Below are 9895 nucleotides of genomic sequence, written 5' to 3' on the forward strand. Positions count from 1 at the left end.
AGACGAACCAATCTCAGGATCATCAGTCAGCTTCCAGGAAGGGGGCCCCACCCCACTCCCGACCTCACCGTTGGGTACTGCCCAGTTAGGCACGCCACCATCATCGCTTGGGAGAGTGAAACAAGAGTGAGAGCAAACAAGGAACTGAGAGGGGTTTGTCCAGCTGAAGGTGAGGACCCAGAAGCAAATAGGATAGAGGGTGGGGTGGGGTTCATAGGTCAAATGGTCTAACTGTGGCAGGAGAAGTTCTGTCAACTTATGGGGTGATACCAGACATGCCAGGCCAACAGATACAAAGCTTCATGAGGCTGGGAAGAGTCTGAGGGGTCTCCTGCCTTCACACTATCCCATGTAGCTAAGGCCAGGGATGGGTGATACCTGAGATCAGGAAAGAACTGTCTGAAGGGATTAGAGGAAATAGTACGCAGTGTCCACATGGGGCCAAGAATAATGCCTCTTCCCTCTGGCCAGACTGAAAAAGCTCATAACTCATGGAGAATTGGATAGAGTACTCTGAAGGATTTGATTACAATAGTGGGGAATAATTAATTCTAGACTAAACACTGTTCTGGTCCTGCCTGACAAAGCTTAAATGCAAGACCCAAAAGGATCAAGCAGATTCTAAGAAACTTAACTGCGTCCCAGAACAAACTTCAAGAATATTTATGGGCATGCAAAAATATACATTACCTAACAGATCAGAACTCAAAATATGTGACACCTAATTAAAATGTGACACCTAATTATCAGGCATGCAAAGAAAAAGGGAAACACAACTCATGATGAAAAGTCAGTCAATTAAAAATAACCCAGAAATGGGGCTTCCCTGGTGGCGCAGTGGTTGAGAGTCCGCCTGCCGATGCAGGGGACGCGGGTTTGTGCTCTGGTCCGGGAAGATCCCACATGCCGCGGAGTGGCTGGGCCCGTGAGCCATGGCCGCTGAGCCTGCGCGTCCGGAGCCTGTGCTCTGCAACGGGAGCGGCCACAACAGTGAGAGGCCCACATACCGCAAGAAAAAAAAACCAAAAAACCCAGAACTGACTATAGTCAGATTAGAATGAACAAACACATTAAAAGATAAATATTATTAATACTACTGTTTTCTATATAGATGTTTGAAAGTTAGAGACATGGAAGTTATAAAAAAGACTACAGTAGAGCTTCTAGAGATGAAAACTACAATGTCTCAGATGAAAAATATATTGGATGGGACTGACAACAAACTAGACGTTACAGAAGAACAGTTTAGTGAAAAGATTGAAGGCACAGAAATAGAAACCATGCAAAATTAAACAATAGATCCTTCCCTCACAGCCTTCAGAAAGAGCCCACCTTGTCTGAGACCTTGATTTTGAATTGCTAGCCTTCAAAATTGTAAGACGGTAAATTGCTGTTGTTTAAGCCACCTGCTTTGTGGTTCTTTGTCACAGCAGCCCTAGCAAACTGATACATACTTCAATTAAGTAGAATAGATTGTTGGATTGGATAAAACATGAGACACAACTTTACGCTATCTGCAAGAAACACACTTTAATTATAAATTTACAAATAGGTTAAAAGTAAAGCTATGAAGAAAGATATATCATGCTAACACCAATCAAAAGAAAGCTGGGGTGACTACATTAATATCAGACAAAGTAGATTTCAGAATAAAGTAAATTAAAAAAAAGAAGGTCATTTCATAATGATATAGATGTCAGTTCATCAAGAGGTCATTATAATCATAAACGTTTATGCACCTAATAACAGAGCTTAAATATGTATAGTGCAAACCTGGTAGAGCTGCAAAGATCAGTAGCCAAGCTACAATCATGTCAGAGATTTCAATGTCCTTCTCTCAATAATGAATAGAACAAGTAGACAAAAAAGTTGGCAAGGATATAGAAGAGGACCTGAACAGCACTGTTAACCAACTTGACCTAACTGACATTTCACATAACCACAACAGGGTAGACATTCTTTTCAAGTGCACATAGAACAATTACTAAGATCAACCATATATGGGGCCATAAAGAAGTCTCAATACATTGAAGAGAATTCTAATTATACAACATATGCCATCTGATCGTAATGGAATTATATTAGATATCAAGAACAGAAAGAGCTCTGGAAAATTCCCAGATGTTTGGCAATTAAACAACACACTTATAAAAAAAAAACTCAGGGATCAAAGAAGAATTCAAAAGAGAAATTTGGAAAGTGCTTTCTGCTAAACTAAAATTAAAATGCAGCATATAAAAATTTGTGACATGCCAGTAATTCAGTACTTAGTGGGAAATTTAGGGCACTAAATACCTATATTAGTAAAGAAGAAAGGTCTCAAATCAATGATTTCAGCTTCCTACTTAGGAAACAAACAAATAATCAAAAGAGCAAACTAAACTTAAAGTAAGAAGAAGAAATGAAACAATATAGAAATTAATGAGATTAACTTGAAGATTAATAGAGAATATTAATAAGTCAAAACCTTCTTCTTTGAGAAAACCAATAAAATTGATAAACCTTAGCTATACTGATCAGGAAGAAAAGAGAGCAGACACAAATTGCCAATATAAAAAAATGAAAGATGTGGCATCATTACAGACCCTACAGATATTAAAAGATAATAAAGGCCTATTCTGAACAATCTTATTCCAATAAATTTGACAACTTAGATGAAATGGATACAGTCCTTGAAAAATACAAGCTACCAAAGCTCACTCAAAAAGAGATAGATGACCTAGATAGTCCTAAGTCTAGTAAAGAAATTGAATTTGTAGTTATAAACCTTCCCACAAAGAAAACTACAGGCCCAGATGCTTTACTGATCAATCATAACAAACATTTGCAGAAAAAATATCAGTTCTACCTAAACTCTTCCAGACAATTGAAGTAAAGGGAATCCTTCATAAGTCACCTTATGAGGCTAACCTTACCTTTTTAAAAAAGTTTCTTTAAACAATTTTATTGAAGTATAGTTGATTTACAATGTTATTTAACATTACCTTTTAATAAATAGTAAACAGTAATAAAATGACAAAAAGACACTATAAGGAAAGAATATTATCATGAGAATAGTTGTAAAAAGTCTTGACAAAATTTTAGCAAACGGTATCATAAAACATATAAACAGAACTATATATTATGGCCAGGAATATAATAATTTATTCCAGGAATGCAAAGTTGTTATAAAATTTGGAAATCAATCTATGTAATTCACCATGTTAACAAACTAAAAAATCACATATACACACAAAAACAAAACATAGTTTCATCTCAGTAGACTGAGAGAAAGCATTTGATCAATTCAATGTCCATTTATGATAAAATCTGTCAATTAACTAGGAAGAGAAGGAAACTTCTTCAGTCTGATAAAGGTGTCTATTAAAAAACCTCTTCTGTTTTCATTTGCCTTGTAGTCAAGTACCACACAGGGCAATGGATCTGGGGAAATAGCACAAGTTTCTGGGTCAGAAGCATGAGTTCAAATCATAGCCTTCCTACTGCTGTGACCATGCGCACGTTTAATAGCCTCTCTGAGCCTGCATGTTCTCATGTGTAACACAGAGATAATAAACAAACAAGTTACACTATGCTACTGCCCAGCACTGCTTGCACACATTAAAATTAGTACCCTTTCCCTTCCCTTTTTCTTCACCTGGTTCTGATGAGGCTGAGATTAGTCCAGGGCAGCAGTTTTCAGCATCTTTCTTAGCCACAAATATTCTGCAGACCTGAGATGCAAAAGGCATCAGAAGGCTTGCTCTGTTGGACTGTAAGAGCTTTCATTTCCTCCTTTTTGGAAGGATCTGGTGGAGTAGAATGGGGAAGAAGCTAGGAGGCAATCAGAGGAAGATAAGGCATCCCCAAATCTGCAAATTGGCTCTTTCTGGAAAACCCAACCAGGTTTTTGGAAATAGATTATCATTCTGGGCTTGCAGGGCAATGGGTGTCTAAACTGAGGTTTCTAGCTAAGATGACATTTGAGTGTGGAACACGGGGGACATTAATCCAGTGAGACAAGCTCTTTATAATTCAACAGCAAGGACAGTCTCTAAGTTCTGAAGTGTTCCAGCTAGAAAGCACCTCGTGTTCTTCAGGGCTCAGCTGCACAAGGTCGCAGTTACACTGAGACCACTTAGTCATTTACAGGCAGTTAGTTTCATCCCTTGCCAGTGGGATTGTTACACCATACTTATTAATAGGGAACTATTTGGAGTTAGTTTTGCCAGAGGCTGATATTTCATGCATGGTCTTTAATGACTCTGAGAACAATGTCGGGCTTCCAAGGAGGCTTATTAGCCACGTGAAAGAGGAGAGCACTTGATGCGCAGGACCAGCAGTGCCCCAGCCAATGAGCACTTTTGTCAAGCGCTAGATTTCACAATACACATCAGAGCATTAAACACTCTGAGAGCCAGCCTGGCAGTAGATGCAGAGGCATGTCCTCAAGATGCCAGCATAGCAGCCGTGAGGACCAGAACAGGCATTTTCATCAACTGAACACACACACACACACACACGCACACGCACACGCGCACACACACACGCACGCACACGCACACATACACGCACACGCACACACGCACGCACACGCACACGCACACGCACACGCACACGGTCATGAAGTCAGGCCTGAGATACCCCTGGGGAGAAGCTGAGGAGAAATAGGGTGTGAGGAAGGACTTGGAAAGGGGTAGTATAATGTGAAACAGACTGAATCTTACACCAGAGAGGACCAAGGTACCCTGTTTGACAGGATCAGGTGTGTACCATCACGGGTGATCGGGATTGGAAAGCCAGATGAGCTCTGACAGAAGGAAGAAAATGAGTAACATTTGAAATATTCAAAACACTTACGTCGGGCTTCCCTGGTGGCGCAGTGGTTGAGAGTCAGCCTGCCGATGCAGGGGATGCGGGTTCGTGCCCCGGTCCGGGAGGATCCCACATGCCGCGGAGCGGCTGGGCGCGTGAGCCATGGCCGCTGAGCCTGCGCGTCCGGAGCCTGTGCTCCGCAACGGGAGAGGCCACGACAGTGAGAGGCCCGCGTACCGCAAAAACAAACAAAGAAAAACCACTTATGTCAATTTTAACCCTAGTACTACAGCACAGAACTTAAAAGTCACGTCAGACCTTTTAAAAAATTTTATTAAAGTATAGTTGATTTACAATGTTGTTAGTTTCTGGTGTACAGCAACGTGTTTCAGTTATACACCTATATATTCTTTTCCACATTCTTTTCCATTATGGTTTATCTCAGGATATTGAATCTAGTTCCTTGTGCTGTGCAGTAGGAGGTTGTTGTTTATCCACCCTCTATACAGTATTTTGCACCTGCTAATCCCAAACTCTCAATCCTTCCCTCCCCCTGAGCCTCCCCTCTACCCTTGGCAAGTCCATTCTCTATGTCTGTGAGTCTGTTTCTGTTTCTGAGGTATGTTCATTTGTGTCATATTTTATTTATTTATTTATTATTTAATTTATTTATTGGCTGTGCTGCATGGCTTGCAGGATCTTAGTTCCCTGACCAGGGATTGAACCTTAGACAGTGAAAGCGCCAAGTCCTAAGTCCTGGACCTCCAGGGAATTCGCATTTGTATCGTATTTTATTTTATTTTTCACTAATTCACATGCCTAAATGGTATTGTTCACCAATTTTTTTGTTCTTGGGATTTTAGGGATACATTTTCCTATGACCAGTATTTTCCTAGAAAATTTGTAGTCCAAATATGACGAATACCCAGTCACTCTATCCATCTTTTTGAATGGAAATGCACTGACATCTATCAGAGGGGACTTGTGGATGTGGATGTCAGGGCTGGGGAAAGAGGAGCAGCAAAGAGGGGACCAAGGTGAAGAATCCGGGACCAGAGAGGAGAATGGCCAGCACAGTACCTGGCAACGCCCAGGACAAGCGGGAGTAACTGTCGTTATTTGTCGAAAGTCCTGATGCTGTCGTTCATGTGCACATCATGGGCTTGTTCTCCTGAGTGCTGTGTGTGAGAGTGTGTGTGTGTGTGTGTGTGTGCAGGGGGGCAGTGTTTCTGGACTAGGAACTTCTCATCAGAGGTGGCCTGCTAACCATGGGCTCTTCTTAAGCCAGAGGGACATCTCTTACTCTTAATCCTAGTTCCCCAAAGACTGAATGCACCCTCCATATTTGATTGGCTCTTTGAATTATGTAAATAGGATGAGGGCAACACTAATCCTGTGGGTGTATCTTGTAATCGAAAGTGAAAGTCCTCTTTCTTTTGGCCAGGCAGGATGTCCCTCAGCTTCGCAGGCCCGCCACCCTCTCCATGTGGATGAAGACCTTCGTAGACAAGAGGAGGGGTAAAAGGGCTTAAAAACGGTCGGGAAGATCTCTCCATTTTTCAGGGAAGAGGGAGGAGCTAATTCCATCACCATATATCCATCACGAGGAGGAAGATCACGGCTCGTGATTTGGCACAAGAGGGAAAAAGCCATAATGTCAGGAGGCAAAGCCTGACTCTATTTCCTGGTATAACTGGATGCAGCTTAGATGTAAATTAGTGGTGACTTTTGCAGTCTTACCTTGAGTCAATAGGACCTAGCTCAGTTCACCTTCACCACGGAGCAGCCACATTTGTCTTGGTTTTTCTGGGGTCCTGGAGGAGAAGGAGTGACCTGAGGCGGGGATTCGAGCGGAGGCGAGAGCAGGGCATTTGCTAGAGTGTTTTCCACGAATGGTTTCGTAGCTAGAAACAGATGTGCCAGGCGGCTGGCTGGTCAACAGCGTGATGTAGAAAATATTAAAATATAGATTCTTCAGGGCATCCTGAGCTTGACCCCTTGGTTCTCAGGAGCTTCTCTCATGCCTTCAGAACGGAGAGCAAACAAGCCTTTTCCCGGCCCACATTCTGTGGGTTAAGTCAGCTTTGGCTACGGTTGCTCTGTGCGTTGGGGCTGGCCTCACTGCATCCCTCCTCTGGTTGGGTCTCCTCGAGAGCAGCCACTTGCAGCTACAGAGAGGGGCTCCTGCGGAGAAACCCCGTACAACATCTGCAGGAGCTGGAAGGGCTGAGCTATTTCCCGTTCACCTCATGACTGGTGTGGTTTCCAAAGGGGTGTGAGGCAGAGATGGGAGGCTGGTACCCATCGACTCCAGCCCCGGAAATAACAGGGGCTGCTGGTCCCCCAGGACTTACTGGGGGACCTTGTAGGGTCTGAGACTTGGAACCTCACTGAGATGGATTCACAAGTTAAAAAAAAAGAGTCGTGCTCGAAGGGGATTGAATCTGGCCACATCTCCCCTCTTTGTAATTTTTTAAGCCTGATGCTTTTGGCTTAGAGACCATGAATTACGGAACTGTAGTGATTTCAGACCTTAGAGACCATCCACTTGAACCTCATTGCTTTCTGGAGGAGAAATTGAGGAAGTGAGATGTTGAATGAGTTTCCTAAGGTCAGTTATGGAAAAGCAGGGCTGGAACTCAGCTCTCTCATCCTTCCTACAGCATAACTCAAAGTTCCTTGATTGCCCCTCCCCCCTTTTTTGCACCAGCACAAGGGCTGTGTTTTCTCATGTCTTCCGTGGAGACCTTTCTACCAGACCCCCTCTCCCCACCCCTGGCCTGGATGAGCCTTCCTGTAATCTGGTGCATATTTCCTCCAAACGAGTACAAAAAGCAGGGTGTGAGATCAAGATATCACACATGTTTAGAGATTACTGATTCCGAGAAAGCTTAGCCTGAAAACTGTAAGTGGTTTAGGAAAAACATTATTTAAACCACAGCGACAGATGCTTTCCAGGTAGTAAAATCATTCGTCTTATTCCACAAGTGGGAGGATGTGATTTTTTACCTCATACTCTGTGCTTCATAACCCCGTCTCCATCTCTTGGGCCTCCCCACCCATCCTCTGGCCCCCAAACACGTAAGGCAAATTTCTATAATTTACTAACATTTCTCTTTCAAATTTACATTTTGATTTGTAGAATTGGAACACGGCTAGCTACCAGCCAGCTCTTAATCCGAGCTTTGCTGGTGCGGCTCTGCGCTCCCTCTGCAAAGGGGGTCGGGGTCTGAGTGGTCCCAGGCTTGTGGGGTTCCTGTCTTGTGGATTCAGCTATTTTATTGGACACTGTTTCATTAGTGTTCCCAGCTGCTTTCTGTCTTTTCTATTGGAGTGCTAAATGTTTCTTTTCTTCTCTAAACAATAGTTTATGATTGATTCCTGGGTTTTGTTTTAGCCACTTGGAACAAGTGAGATGGACTCCCTCCCACCCAAAACTTTTGATGTTGAGACTGACGATGTCTCAACATGTTGAGTCTCATCCGTTGAGACTGATGATGCCAGACTCACACCAGGAGGGTGTATGAAAAGTTTATTACCCACAGAACGAGGCTTTTGGGGAGGGCGGAATAGGCTTCCCAAGCTGGTCCAAAAATGTCTTGAGAGAGAAAGGAAGAGAGACAGGCTTGGTTCTGGGCATGGAAGAAGGCTTCCGTGGTCTGACTCTCCCTCTGGACCAAAAGAGGGAGCACTCGGGCTTTTTTATTCGATCTGGGTGGAAGGGGCAGCAGGAGGGATGAGGCTTAAAAGCTGCTAGTAGTTGGGCTTCCCTGGTGGCGCAGTGGTTGAGAGTCCGCCTGCTGTTGCAGGAGACATGGGTTTGTGCCCCGGTCTGGGAAGATCCCACATGCCACGGAGCGGCTGGGCCCGTGAGCCATGGCCGCTGAGCCTGCGCGTCTGGAGCCTGTGCTCCGCAACGAGAGAGGCCACAACAGTGAGAGGCCCATGTACTGCAAAAAAAAAAAAAAAAAAAGAACTGTCAGCAGTCAAACATCAAAACACAGAGCTGGATCCTTTCTTATAGGATTATTTTGGATTTTTGAAAAATGTTTGTTTGTTTATTTATTTTTGGCTGTATTGGGTCTTCGTTGCTGTGCGCGGGCTTTCTCTAGTTGCGGCGAGCGGAGGCTACTCTTCGTTGTCATGCGTGGGCTTCTCATTACGGTGGCTGCTCTTGTTGCGGAGCACAGGGTCTAGGTGCACGGGCTTCAGTAGTTGTGGCTCATGAGCTCTAGAGCGCAGGCTCAGTGGTTGTGGCTCGTGGGCTCTAGAGTGCAGGTTCAGTGGTTGTGGCTCGTGGGCTCTAATCCTGACTTCTCCCCTGAGATCCGGACAAGTAGATTCAAGTGCTTCTTTGACAGGTCCATGGGCGCATCTAAAGGGCCTCTCAAGTTGAACATGCTTCAAATACAGCTATTGATTTGTTCTCCAAACTTGATCCTTCTCTTAACTTTTTCATCTCATAAATGGCCCCCCTGTCTTCCTAGTTGTGTAATCCAAAATTCTAGAAGGCACTCCTGATTGCTCTTTGCCCTCACACTCCACTAGTCTTGTGGGTAGACTTACAAAAGGTAACTTGTATCTTACCTCTTTTTCCCCTCTTCATTCCCCAGGCATCGCAGCTGCTCTCCTCCTACCTGTACACTGCAGGAGCCCCGGACAGTTCCCTGCTTCTTACTGTGCCCCTGCCATGGGTTGAACTGCATCGCCCTAAAAGGTATGTTGAAGTCCTACCCCCTGGAAATTTTAAATGTGACCTTATTTAGAAATAGGTTTTTGCAGGTGCAGTTAATTGAAGATGAAATCTTTAGGGTGAGCCCTAATCCAATCTGACTGGTGTTCTTATAAGGAGAAGAGACATGGAAACACACACACACAGGGAAGACAGCCATGTGAGGATGGAGGCGGAGAGTGGAGCGATGCTGCCACAAGCCCAGGGCTGCCTGGGGACACCAAGAGCTGGAAAAGGCAAGGAATCCTCCTCCCCTAGAGACTTTGGAGGGAGCGAGACCTTTGATCTTTTTTCTTTTTTCGGCCACACAGCATGTGGGATTTTAGTTCCCTGACCAGGGATTGAACCTGTGTCCCCTGCAGTGGAAGC

The 9895-nt window shown here is 44.1% G+C and overlaps 1 long non-coding RNA gene across 1 annotated transcript in view; it reads left to right on the forward strand.

Annotated features, from left to right (window-relative positions):
• Positions 1–9501, forward strand: part of LOC138414262 (uncharacterized) — a 49332-nt gene extending 39831 nt beyond the window's left edge. The window contains exon 3 of the long non-coding RNA XR_011246714.1: positions 9408–9501. This is a non-coding gene — a long non-coding RNA (uncharacterized lncRNA). The remainder of the gene's footprint in view (positions 1–9407) is intronic.
• Positions 9502–9895: the final 394 nt, after the last annotated feature.

Source organism: Delphinus delphis, chromosome 14, assembly GCF_949987515.2.
Source record: "Delphinus delphis chromosome 14, mDelDel1.2, whole genome shotgun sequence".
In the NCBI taxonomy this organism is placed as follows: Eukaryota; Metazoa; Chordata; class Mammalia; order Artiodactyla; family Delphinidae; genus Delphinus; species Delphinus delphis.